The 12,856-nt window shown below is 40.1% G+C and overlaps 1 pseudogene; it reads left to right on the top strand.

The window, feature by feature from the left end:
• The first annotated feature begins 11,928 nt into the window (after positions 1 to 11,928).
• Positions 11,929 to 12,490, top strand: LOC122755730 (annotated as a pseudogene).
• Positions 12,491 to 12,856: the final 366 nt, after the last annotated feature.

The raw sequence follows: 12,856 nt of genomic DNA, 5'->3' as shown, positions 1-12,856 counted from the left end.
TCACTACCCTCATTTTACAGAAACTAAATGTTCAGAAAAGCAAAGGATTGGAAATTGAAGGGATGCCCATCAACTGGAGAATGGCTGAACAAATTGTGGTATATGAATGTGATGGAATATTATTCTCCTATAAGAAATGATGAGCAGGATGATTTCAGAAAAATCTGGAAAGATTTACAGGAACTGATACTGAGTGAAATGAGCATAACAAGGAGAACATTGTACACAGTAATAGCAACATTGCATGATGATCAGTTGTGATAGACTTAGCTCTTCTCAGCAATACAATGATTCAAGACAATTCCAAAAGACTCATGATGGATGGGAAATGCTCTCCACATGCAGAAAAAGAACTAGGGAGTCTGAATGCAGATGAAAGCATACTGTTTTCACTTTTTTTTCCCCTTTTGTTCTGATTCTTCTTTCACAATATGACTAATATGGAAATATGTTTAACATGATTGTGATGTAGGGGGTGGGTTTAATTGATCAGTTTGGTCATGAGGCATCCCAAAGAATTACAAGACTCTGACTCAGTTTCCCAAGTTTTATTGAAATACTGTGAGTGACCACAGGGAGAGCACCATGGAGGTATCTCGAATAGGGAGAATAGTTATATTTATAGTGAGAAAAAAGTAGGTTATCTCCTCATTATCTTAATCTCCTCCTTGCGGAAGGTTCATGGGAGGTTTTATCCTAATTTGGATTTCCTGGGGTCCTAAGACAACCCACAAATCCTTTTTCCTTGGAGGTGTGTTTTTGGGGTTTATATGTCATAAGGTGAACCTGAGGACAAATTTGACATTCTCTGCACATGTTCCTAAAGACAAGTTTAAACTTGTCAAACCCAGAGGGTCTCTCTGTTGATGGTAAGATCTGGTTTCTAGGTGTCCTGTTGATGTGGGACAGATTTAGGGTCAAATTGATTGTGTCATCCCAAAAGAATTACAAGACTCAGTGACTCAGTTTCCCAAGTTTTATTGCAATGCTGTGAGTGAACACAGGGAGAGAACCAGAAAAGTGGAAAGGTATCTCTCGAATAAGGAAAGAAAAGACAGTTATATTTATAGTATGGATAAATTGATTATCAGTCTCATTATAATAATCTCCACTTTAGGGAGGTACAGGGGAGGGTTTATCCTAATTTGGAGTTCCTTGGGGCTTGAGCCAATCCCAGAGGCGGGTACTTTTTTTCCGTTTACACATCATAAAGTGAATCTGGGAACAAATTTGGCCTTTTCTGTGAGTCACCTTTTCATTCCCATGCCTAGTTTCAAAATATTTTCATTTATCAGTTAGAATTTCTATAGGTTGTCTCTTATGCCTTGTTATGGTTAAGGTCTCTATAACCTGCTTTATTTTGGGGGGGGGGGAAGGGCAATGGGGGTTAAGTGACTTGCCCAGGGTCATACAGCTAGTAAGTGTCAAGTGTCTGAGGCCAAATTTGAACTCAGGTCCTCCTGAATCCAGGGCCAGTGCTTTATCCACTGTGCCACCTAGCTGCCCCTCAGATCTGAATAAGAGTTTGGGTCTTAGGTTTTTCTGTTAACCCCTCTTTTTGCCTCCTACATCACTGTCATCTAGGAATATTAATGGCTAATGGTCCCTGGTTACTGTCTCTGTTGATGGTGAGAGTTGGTAAGGACTGAATAAACCCTCTTGGTAACTGTAAGAACACAAACCTTAGTTTTTCTATTAACCCTTTTAGTTACTATTAATCTTAGGTTATCTGTTAACCCTTTTAGCCTCCTCCATCAATTGTACATATATAACCTAAAAAAAAATTGAGTAATTTGCTCCATTAATATGTGGAAGAATCAGAAGTTGTAAACAGGTCTTTTGGATACAGATCTCATACTCTTTTTGCTATTACAATGCCTAGCACATAGCAAATACTTCCTAAAATTTTTATCTACCTACATTCCTACCTATCTATTTACCTACTTGTCTCTATAATAACTGATCTCTACCTATATTTCCATTTCATTACCTGAATCAGTGTATAAGTAAGAATGTATAAGTTGTTTCATGTGTGGGTTGTTTTGTCTCCTCACTTGAAAGTGACATAATATAATGAAAAGACTAGGAGTACAGAAACCTGGGTTCTAATTCAAGCATGCCACTTTGGAGTTCTGTGACCCAAGGAAAGTGATTTTGCCCCTCTAGGCCTTTTTTTTTCTTTTGGTCATTATAAAATGAGGTAATTATACTAGATTAGGCTAACCTAGTCTCCCTCCTAGATGTGTGACCCTGGGCAAGGCACTTAACTTCTGTCAATCAATTTCCCCAATTGGGATAATAATAGCACTTCCCTCCCAGGATTGTTATGAGGATCAAATGAGATAATATTTGTAAAATATTTTGCAAACCTCCAAGCCCTGTGTAAATGCTAACTGTTACCATTTCATTATATGATCATGTCTTTTCTAGCTCTAATTCCAGGTCCTAAATTCTCAGAGAGTATGGGAAATGTTTTCTATTTCTCTTGATTCCTCCCATGGTAACTAGCACAGGGCTTTGAGCAAACCTAGTTAGCCGAGATGAAAAAGATAAACCATGGACCCAGGAATCCAAAACAGTGAGTAATACAAAAGATGTTTCTCTATGACCACAACCTCTAGTCCCACTTTTCAGACTTCCTCCTCCGGGGGCTAAACTTGTACTTTTGTTTCCCTCAGCCTTCTCTATTCTCTTCAGTTATTATCCTCATTTTGGCTTTTCTCTTGACCACGCCTTGATCCCATGGTCAGCCATTTCAATAATATGGTAAATACCATTCTATTATCCTTTGCCCCCTCTGGCTCTGGTTTAGAAATTCTGGTAGGAAATTTAGTGGTCATTCATCTAATCCCCTTATTTTATAGATCAGAGGAAGCTGAGGGCCAGCAAGGGAAAGCAATTGTCTAGGGTCCCCAAGAAAGTAATGTCAGAGCAGGTAGTGACACTTGGGTCCCCTGACTCCTAATACACATTCTTTCAGCTATTTCTGCCACCACTTCTTTTCTCCAGCCCTACCCTTAAGTTATCAGGTGTTGTTTAAGAATTTCAATGATGTAGGGAATCACAAAAGTGGAACCAGAAGGCCAGGAAGTCAGGCCTAGTGTTATGTCTAATCTCTGTATCTTCCCTTGTGCCTAGCACAGTGCTCCATGTAGAAAAGAGGCTTAACAAGCATTGGATGATGATTGATGAATGAACTGTGCTGAATGAATGTCTGTCTTAATCTACCTGGCTGTTTTAGGTCTCTGACAGCTCAAAATCCAATGGTCCTTTGAACTCTAGCAGGGCCCTCACTGCTGCAACCCTAGTAATCCCTTTACAAAGTTACTCTTAAGTGATTTCAGAGAAAACGAGGAAGATTTGCATGAACTGAAGGAGAGTGAAGGGAGCAGAACCAGTAAAATAATTTATACAATAACAAGATCGTCAAGACAAATAACTTTGAAAGACTTAGGAACTCTGATTGACACAATGACCAGCCATAATTCCAGAGGACTCAGGATACTCACCTCCTGACATAGAAGTGCATTGATTCAGAATGAAGATTGAGACATACTGGGGAAGCAGGGCAGAGATATGGCCAATGCAAGAACTTGTTTTTCTTGACTCTGTGTGTGTGTGTGTGTGTGTGTGTGTGTGAAGAGGTTTGTTTTTCCTTGTTTTCTCAGTTTGCTGGAAAGGAGAGGGAAAGTGTGAGGGAGAGAATGCAGGTTTAAAATTAATTAAAATTGAATTTTAAAAACAAAGTATCAAAGTACCTCTGTAAAGAATTAACTGGGAGGGGCAGCTAGGTGGCGCAGTGGATAGAGCACCGGCCCTGGAGTCAGGAGAACCTGAGTTCAAATCCGGCCTCAGACACTTAACTCTTACTAGCTGTGTGACCCTGGGCAAGTCACTTAACCCCGATTGCCTCACCAAAAAAAAAAAAAAAAAGAATTAACTGGGGGCCAGCTAGGTGGCGCAGTGGATAGAGCACCAGCCCTGGATTCAGGATGACCTGAGTTCAAATCTGGCCTCAGACACTTGACACTTACTAGCTGTGTGACCCTAGGCAAGTCACTTAACCCTCATTGCCTGGCCAAAAAAATAAAATAAAATAATTAACTGGGGGCAGCTAGGTGGTGCAGTGGATAAAGCGCTGGCCCTGGATTCAGGAGGACCTGAGTTCAAATCCAGACTCAGACACTTGACACTTGCTAGCTGTGTGACCCTGGGCAAGTCACTTAACCGTCATGGTTAAAAAAAATAAGAATTAACTCATCAACCAAGAAGTATTGGTTTTTGCTTATTTGATTTGACTTTTTTGTTATCCCCAGTACTTAGCACAATGCCTGGCACACAGCTGGTGCTTAATAAATGCTTGTTAATTTGACTTGGCTTAATCTACCAGGTGCTAGGCTAAACCCTGGAAATAGCAAGTCAAAAATAAAATAGCCCCTGCCCTCAAGGAGTTTGCATTCTATTGTGAGAAAACATGCATAAAAGTGAAGTGGGGATGAATTTAATTTATCAAATTGATGGTGAGGCATCCCAAAGAATTATAAGATTCAGTGACTCAGTTTCCTAAGTTTTATTAGAAGACTGTGATGACCACAGAATCACCCAAAGGTGTCTCAGTTTGGGAGATGGAAATGGTTAATGAGAAAAATAGGTTACTTCCTCATTATATTAATCTCCTCTTTGTGGGAGGTTCATATCCTATTTTGGTATTCCTGGGGTCCTAACCCCGAGTCAGGTACCTTTATCACTAGGGGTATGTTTTGGAGGTTTAAATGTCATAAGGTGAACTTAAGGACACGTCTTGTTCTTCTGCATATGTTCCTAAAACATATTTAAACTTGTCAGACCCCAAGGGTCTCTCAGTTTAGGATATCTCTTTACTTTAAGATCTGGTGGTTTCTAGGTGCAGTTTCTGTTTCCTGTCATCCAGGAATATTAATGGCTATTAATGGTTTATGGTCCCTGATTACTGTCTCCTTAAGCTTCTGTTGATACTGTTGGTTGATAGGGACTCGAAACTTCTGGTTACTGTACTGTTGCTAAAATCTCAAAACTTATTTTCTCTTGTTAACTCTTTTAGCTACTATTGATCAAGTCTTAAGTTATCTGTTAACCCTTTTAGCCTCCTCCATCAAAAGTAGATACAAAGGGACAGCTAGGTGGTGCAGTAGATAAAGCACCGGCCTTGGATTCAGGAGGACCTGAGTTCAAATCTGACCTCAGACACTTGACACTAGCTGTGTGACCTTGGGCAAGTCACTTAACCCTCATTGCCCCACAAAAACAAAAACAAAAAGTAGATACAAAATATGGACAAAGTAAATCCAAGGTCTTTTGGGCTGTGGAGGATGCACTAGCATTTGAGGACAAGGCATGGATCAGAAAGGACCTCTTGGAGGTAGGAGGGAATAAAGAGGGATTGTTGTTGTTGTTGAGTGGTTTTCAGTCATGTCCAACTTTTTGTGACCTTATTTGGCAAAGATACTGGAGCGCTTTGCCATTTCCTTATCCAGCTCATTTGACAGATGAGGAAACAGAGGCAAAAAATGTTAAGTGACTTGCCCAGGGTCACACAATTAGAAAGTATATGAAGTGGGGAAAAAAAAAAAGGAAAAAAGGGCTGCTAGATGGCGCAGTGGATAGAGCACCAGCCCTGGAGTCAGGAGTACCTGAGTTCAAATCTGGCCTCAGACATTTAACACTTACTAACTGTGTGACCCTGGGCAAGTCACTTAACCCCAATTGCCTCACTAAAAAAAAAAAAGAAAGAAAGAAAGAAAGTATATGAGGTAAAAGAGGAATCTTTCTGACTCCAGACCAGGTACTCTATCTACTATGCCACCTAACTGCCCAGAGAGAGATTAGGAGGTAACACTTCAGCTGAACCTTGAAGGAAGCTAGGAATTCTATGGAGAGGCAGGATCTCTCCTAGGGAAGGTGAGGAAGGAATGCATTCCAGTCATGGGAAGATAAGGTGTGTGAATTCTTGGAGTCAGGCAATGGGATGCTGTGTGTGAGGGACAAGTAGACCCATTTGACAAAGAGGAGTAATGTGTTTTAAGTCTAGAAAGTCTTGATCCACCAGGATGAAGAGTATGAAGGTCTTTAAGTGCCAAACAGAAGAGTTTATATTTGATCCTAGAGGATAGTGATAGGGTCATATCTATGCTTTAGGAATAAACATTTGGCAGTTGTGTGGAAAATGGATTAGAGAAGGGAGAGATTTGAGGCAGGACCACCCATTAGAAGGATATCTCAATAGTACAGCTGAGAGGTGATGAGGGCCTGAACTATGGTAGTAACTGAGTAGAGAGAAGCAGATGGAATTGAGAAATGTGGAGGTAGAATCAACAACACTGGTCATGACTGAGTTTGTCATGACTGGAGGCTCTAGGAGATAGTATCTTATACCTACTGAACTGGCTCCAGGACACCCCAACATATTTCTGGTCACCTTTCAGGAAATAGCAACACTACCTATCTTGAATCTAGGCAATGGGGGGCAGCTAGGTGTTGTGGTGGATAAAGCACCAGCCCTGGATACAGGAGGACCTGAGTTCACATCCAGCTTCAGACACTTGACACTTACTAGCTGTGTGACCCTGGGCAAGTCATTTGGCCCTGATTGTCTTACCAAAAAACAAATAAAGAATCCAGGTAATGGCAGGACCTTGTGGGCTTGAGCCTGGGCCTGGGAGAGACCTTGAACATTCTTTCTAAATTGCCTGCTTTCTTCAACAAACCTCTGTCTATGCTCTGCTTCAGTGGTTAGTATATTGCCCCATGTCTGAGATTCTGAACCCCATTCTGACAAAGAACAAACTCCTTTTCACAACCCCTCATTTCCATTCACTTCAATCTACCTCCACCCCCCAATGTCCCACATTAGATCCTTCTACTTTACTCTCTGGACATCCCACTCCATAATTAACAAACTTCCTTTCATTTAAAACTCTTCTTTTATTTTATTTTAGTTTAGTTTTGTTTGTTTGGTTTTTTTGGAGGGACAATGAAGGTTAAGTGACTTCCCCAGGGTCATACAGCTAGTAACTGTCAAGTGTCTCAGGCTGGATTTGAACTCAGGTACTCCTGAATCCAAGGCCAGTGCTTTATCCACTGCCCCACCTAGCTGCCCCTCTTCTGTTATTTTTACCATCTTTGGGCATTCAATGAGACCTGGGTCCCTCTGAACAATGTATCCCTGACCACCCTTTCCATCCCTTGTTAGACTTGTTCCCTGACTTCTTGGTTCCACCAGGGAAATTGGAATATTCCTAATCCTTTCAAGATCCCCTCTATTATTATCATCACTCAGATCACTTCCTTTGAGGTTCAGTCTATTCAAATTTATTAGCCAATCCAGATCCTGGATTGGCTCTTCTCTACCAAACCCAAGGACATTCACCATTTTTCCCCCAATGCGTTTTGTGCCTGACTCACAACATCTCTCTTCAGCCTTATTCCTGCCTTTACAATGAGGGAACTTTAACAAATACATTTATGTTCCTCAAATACTGTAACTTCCCATTTCTCCAGTCTATTCAACTCTCATGACCTATTCTTCCATTTCAGAGATGGTTATAACCATGATCTGACCATTATGCCATTATCTTTTTTGGGGGGGGGCAATGAGGGTTAAGTGACTTGCCCAGGGTCACACAGCTAGTAAGTATTAAGTGTCTGAGGCTGGATTTGAACTCAGGTACTCCTGAATCCAAGGCCGGTGCTCTTTCTACTGCACTACCTAGCTGCCCCTCATCTTTCATTTTTGAAGAGGACCAATGACATCACAGGATGATGTCTTGACTTGGGTATGGATTGGATTTAAGTGAGGCAGAGTTGCACAAAGTTGTTAGCCTCACTCTCTCTTCCAGAGGCATTAGAGTCCAGTGGCAAGACAAAAATCAAAATGACTGGTGATGGCTGGAGATGCAGTGGATGATCTTGGCATCTTCAATGTCTGACTAAGCTCTATGGACTCCATAGCACCTGCGTCAGCCACCTTCATGGCCACTGGAACAAATTGTTCTCATCCACCCATTCTGCCTGGGGATGTCTCCACATGCTTGGAATAGGCTCCCCCTTTACCTTACCAACAGGTAGGGCTGGTCAGTTACCCACCCTCAACCTGGTTTAGCCTGTCTGTCCAGTTTGCTGGGGTGTGGCCACTGAGCATGCTACAGCTTCTTGGAGCCACAGGTGAAAGTGGACACCAAAGGTGAATAAGCAGTCCTGGAAAGGGCTCAGTAAGCCCTCACAACAGAAGTCCTAGTCCTCCTGAACACCCCATACACCTCTTCTTAGCTAAACTCCTTGGCAAAACCATTGCTATTTAGTGCCTCCAATTCCTCTTCTATCATTCATACAAATCCTCTGTAATCTAGCTCACCATTCAATTGAAACCACGGTCTCCAAAATTATTAATGATCTCTTAAATGACAAATCTAATGGTCTTTTCTTAATTCATCATCCTTCTTAACCTCTCTTTACCATTTGATGTTGTTGACCACCTCTGCCTGAATATTCTCTTCTCTCCGGGTTTTCACATTACTTTCAGTTCTCCTACATATCTTATTGTTCCACCTCAGTTTCCTTTGCTGGATCTTCAACTATATCACACCCACTACCTATGAGTGTTCCTATAAGACTCTTTCCTGGGGTTTCTTTTTTTTCTCCCTCTCTACTATTTCACTTGGTGATCTCATCAGCTCCTATGGATTCAATTATCATCTCCATGCAGATGATTCCCAGATCTATATATCCCATTCTAGTTTCTCTCCTAAGCTCCAGTCCCACATTACCAACTACCTATTGGACATTTCAAACTGGATATCCTATAGGCATCTTATTCGCAATATCTCGAAAACAAAATTCATTCTTTCCCAAAATGTACTCTCCTTTTGAAAAATTCCCTATTATTGTTTTTTGGTTTTTTGGCAGGGCAATGGGGGGTTAAGTGACTTGCCCAGGGTCACACAGCTAGTGAGTGTCAAGTGTCTGAGGCCGAATTTGAACTCAGGTACTCCTGAATCCAGGGCCAGTGCTTTATCCACTGCGCCACTTAGCTGCCCCACTATTATTGTTGATAGCACCACCATCCTCCCAGTCATGTAGACTCATTCTCTCAGTGTCATATGATCATCTATTTAAAGCTAAAAAGGATCAGGGTCACACAGCTAGGATCTGAGACAGGATTTGAACCCAGATATTGCTGACTCAAAGTCCATTATAACATTCTGCCTTGTGGTCCTCATGCTCATTCACTCTAGATATCTTATAAATTACCAAATCTTGTAATTTCATTTTCTGTTCCTGACTCCCTGGCTATCTTCTCCAGAGCCTCACCAACCTCTTTCCCACCTACACTAGAGGCCCTGCCTTGGAGGCTCTGACCTTTTCATTTTCAGAATTTCAATCCTATGCCCCTGCTGTCCTAATTAATGACTACTTTTCTGGGCCCACTATTTCAGGAAAGCTTCAGTCATGCTTCAATTCACTCTCAAAGTCTCTGGCTATCTCCTCCTCAACCTTGACAATCACCTTGCAGCTGAGTTCCTGGTATGCTAATCAATCTACTCCCCTGTGGCCCTACTATTCCTATAACTTTTTGGAACAAAGTGTCTCTTCTTGTCCACTAGTGTTCTGTGTTTGTTTTCTCCCCCTATTAGAATATAAGCTCCTTGAGGGCAGGGGATTATCTTTATTGTTTTTTGTTTTTGTTGTTTTTGGTTTTGTTTTTGTTTTTTGTGGGGCAATGAGGGTTAAGTGACTTATCCAGGGTCACACAGCTAGTGTCAAGTATCTGAGGCCAAATTTGAACTCAGGTCCTCCTGAATCCAGGGCCGGTGCTCTATCCACTGTACCACCTAGTTGCCCCAGGACCAGTGCTTTATCCACTGTGCCACATACTTGCCCCTGTCTTTATTGTTTGCATTTATTTCCCCAGAACTTAGAACACTACCTGACATATTAATTAAATAAGTACTTAATAAATGCTTCTTAATTCATTCATTCCAGTTTCTTAAAAAGGCAACACAAGACCATGTCAAAGGACAGTTGTCCTTTATGTTCCTTGACTTCTACCTTGCTACTGAGGATTGTAGTCAGAGCTCTTCCTTTATCATATGGTATTTATAAATAAGATTAACAAAATAATCAAATTAACTGCAAAATATTTAGTGATTATGAGTCTTTTTAGAGCCGGGGAGAAATAATCAACAACATTGTGGAATAATTCAATGGGGCTTCTCAAATGAGAGCATGATCCTGGATTCATGTTACTGACATGAGGTGGCACAAGAATTATATGAAGTATCTTTTGTCTTTGGTTGGGTGTCTTATCTAGATTAGATGCAGATGTGGGCACAAGAAAGAAGCAATTATAAGAATTGACTGGGTACAGGTGTCCATGCTGAGACATGAATAAACCCTCAGAAGGATCTATCATAGGTCACATAGGCTTGAAATGACCAGCTCATCTGAAGTGCTACATTATTCATCTAGTAAAGATTGCATATAATTTCATTTTCAGCAAGAGAAGAGTCATTTTGTGACAGATTTTCCAGTATACTCCTCATATTGGCTATCCCAGACCTCTTTTTTTTACTCTCCCTCATTTGAGGATAGTCTATTTCAAAGAGTTAGGGGAAAGGATAGTTGGGATTTGACAGTTTAAAATTCTACAAGACAAATCAGATCAAGAGGGATAAGACAATTTTTTCAACCATTCAAACACAAAGGACTTCGTTGAGTTAAAATTAGGAATCTATGTAAAGAGAACAATGTGACTGCACAGGGAACTCACTGGACAACCCAGGTTTCCAAAAGATGTGTAGAAGATGAAAGCAAATAAGAAGTAACTAAGAATGGATACAAAAAATGAGCATGGTCTCATAAAAATAATATCAGGAACATAACAGCTCAAAGAGAACTGAATTTTGCAATAAATTCTATAGATTCAAAATGAAAAGCTTTTTATAGCTATGTTGAGACCACAACTTTGTCCAATGTGATTATACATGATAGAGAGAAAGCAATCCTATTCAATCCCCATTTTATTTGTTTTCTCTAGCAAATAATATGATATTAAAATTGAGAAGAACAGAATAAATATCCCCAAGGTGATCAGGGGGAAAAAGGAAAAGAACCATATGTTCTAAAATATTTATAGCACATCCCTTTGTGATGGCAAAGAACTGGAAATTGAGGGGATACCCATCAACTGGGGAATGGCCAAACAAGTTGTGGTATATGATTGTGATGGAATACTATTGTGCTGCAAGAAATGATGAGCTGGCTGGTTTTAGAGAAACATGGAAAGATTTGCATGAAATAATGAAGAGTGAAATGAGCAGAACCAAGAGAACAGTTTATACAGTTATACATTTAACAGCGATATTGTTTGAAGAACAACTGTGAACAACCAAGTTATTCTGAGTATTATAAATATTCAGATCAACTACAAAGGAACTATGAAGGAAGATGCTATCCACCTCCAGAGGAAGAACTAATGAATAGAAGTATGCAGAGTTTGGTTTTACATATATTTATAAATCTGCATCAAATGATGGCCTTCTCTAGTGCGGGGTGTGGAGGGAGGAAAGGAAGGAGACAGTTTAGAACTTAAAATATAACAAAAAAATTAAATTTCATTTAAAAAAGAGATAACAACTTACATTTTTAAAAAAGAACAGAATAAAGATGAATAACAAAGAATCCAGTTCAAAGATAAGCAAGATTAACGGCAGGAGAGCATACAGATATCCTCAATGTGTTTAAGTCACCTTGCCCAGATGAACTACATTTTAGGGTACTGGAAGAACTTATAGAATTTAATGTGATTGTTGAATCACTATTGATTAAAAAAGAAATCATTAAGAATAGAAGAGGTACTCTCTTCCTTTGAGCCATCCTAGGTAATCAGTTAAAATGATGAGGTACTCCCTTGATCCAGAGAACCCCACAAAATCATGCAAGTGAAGGGGTTCAAATATCCGGGTCCACTTCAAGAATACCCATGAAACAGCCCAAGCTATCAAGGGTATGCATATTCGAAAAGCCACCAAGTATTTGAAAGATGTCACATTGAAAAAACAATGTGTTCCCTCCCATCGATACAATGGTGGAGTCGGCAGGTGTGCCCAGGCAAAGCAGTGGGGCTGGACACAGGGTGTTGACCCAAAAAAAGTGCTGAGTTCTTGCTGCATATGCTTAAAAATGCAGAAAGTAACCCTGAACTGAAGGGTTTGGATGTGGATTCTCTTGTCATTGAGCATATCCAGGTTAACAAGGCCCCCAAAATGCTACGGCGTACTTACAGGGGTCATGGTAGAATCAACTCATACATGAGTTCCCCTCGCCATATTGAGATGATACTGACTGAAAGGGAACAAAAATTGTTCCTAAAGCAGAAGAGGGGGTTGCTAAAAAAAAAAAAAAAAAGATATCCCAAAAGAAACTGAAGAAACAAAAGCTTATGGCATGGGAGTAAATGTGACATTAATATGCAAATAAAAGTGAAATGAAACCATTAAAAAAAAAAGAATAGAAGTGCTTCAGTATATAGGCAAATGGTGCAATTTTCAAAAAGAGAAAAAAGAATCTGGATTACTCAAACCATTTTGACCCATGTACTTAACTTTGATTTTGAAATTCTAGAATTCATAATTAAAAGAACAGTTTATAAATGCTTAGGGAAATAGTCATCATTAGGAACCAGCATGGATTCACCAAAAACATTCATGTCAGACTAAATTAATTTCCCTTTCTGAAAGACCCAGGTATCCTCAAATAAATATTCTCATCGAGCATTTTCATTTTGACCTTTATAGAAACCAACAAAATCTATGGTATGAAT

The sequence above is a fragment of the Dromiciops gliroides genome, chromosome 4 (genome assembly GCF_019393635.1).
Source record: "Dromiciops gliroides isolate mDroGli1 chromosome 4, mDroGli1.pri, whole genome shotgun sequence".
Taxonomy (NCBI): domain Eukaryota; kingdom Metazoa; phylum Chordata; class Mammalia; order Microbiotheria; family Microbiotheriidae; genus Dromiciops; species Dromiciops gliroides.
This window is presented reverse-complemented; position numbering and strand designations above follow the sequence as displayed.